Consider the following 1,426-nt stretch of genomic DNA (forward strand, 5'->3'; position numbering starts at 1 on the left):
AAAGCACCTTTTTTAATTTTTCAACAACAAACTTTTCCTATATTCGATTTTACTGTTGTTGTTTTTTCATTTCTATTGTAAACGAAGAAGAGCTTTAAAAATACGATTATTCAAACAAAATCCCACCATCTACTTCTTCTTATAAAACAAACCCCATCTTTTCTATTGTTGTTATTCTGGGATAGCGAAAATTTATTGTTGTTACGCAAAAATCATAGAAAAATATTGGATAGTGCTTATTTCATCGGTAAATTCAAAATATAGATATTATAGTATTAAAGAAAAATATTACATCCCTTGAAAAGCTAAAAAAAAATTAATTTTTCGCTATTCCAGAATAACAACAATTGAAAAGATAAATATAGTTAGTTTACCGATGAAATAAGCACTATCCAATATTTTTTCTATTAATTTTTCGTCAGAAAGCACCTTTTTTCATTTTTCAAAAAAACTGTGGTATTCACGAAAAAGCCAATGCTATACCCTTTTTTTTTCCAAAATTTTAAAAACATTTTTTTTCTAATATTTCAATACAAAGATGCCCTTGATGTAAAACTTTCAAAATGCAGAACCTTTCATCAAAATTTCCAATAGTAATTTCATAATCTGTTAACAAACTTCTCCTATCTTCGACTTTACTGTTGTTGTTTTTTTCAGTTATATTGTAAACGAAGAAGAGCTTTAAAAATACGATTATTCAAACAAAATCGTACAATTTAAAAGCCCATGACTTCTTCTTATAAAAACAAACTTCATCTTTTCTATTGTTGTTATTCTGGGATAGCGAAAATTTAATTTTTTTTAGCTTTTTACGGGATGTAATATTTTTCGTTAATACTATAATATCTATATTTTGAGTTTACCGATGAAATAAGCACTATCCAATATTTTTTCTATGATTTTTGCGTCAAAAAAGCACCTTCTTTCATTTTTCAAAAAACTGATATTTTCAACAAAAAGCCAAGACTATAGCCCATGTTTTTTCCGAAATTTAGAAAAAAATTGTTTTTGCTAATATTTCAGTACAAAGATGCCCTTGATGTAAGACTTTCAAAATGTAGAACCTTTCATCAAAATTTCCAATAGTAATTTCATAATCTGTTAACAAACTTCTCCTATCTTCGATTTTACTGTTGTTGTTTTATCAGTTATATTACAAACGAAGAAGAGTTTTAAAAATACAATTATTCAAACAAAATCGCACCATCTAAAAGCCCATGACTTCTTCTTATAAAACAAACTCTATCTCTTCAATTGTTGTTATTCTGGCATAACGAAAAATTAATTTTTTTTAGCTTTTCACGGGATGTAATGTTTTTCTTTAATACTATAATATCTATATTTTTAGTTTACCGATGAAATAAGCACTATCCAATATTTTTTCTATGATTTTTGCGTCAAAAAAGCACCTTTTTTCATTTTTCAA

Source organism: Limulus polyphemus, unplaced genomic scaffold (genome assembly GCF_000517525.1).
Source record: "Limulus polyphemus unplaced genomic scaffold, Limulus_polyphemus-2.1.2 Scaffold8417, whole genome shotgun sequence".
In the NCBI taxonomy this organism is placed as follows: domain Eukaryota; kingdom Metazoa; phylum Arthropoda; class Merostomata; order Xiphosura; family Limulidae; genus Limulus; species Limulus polyphemus.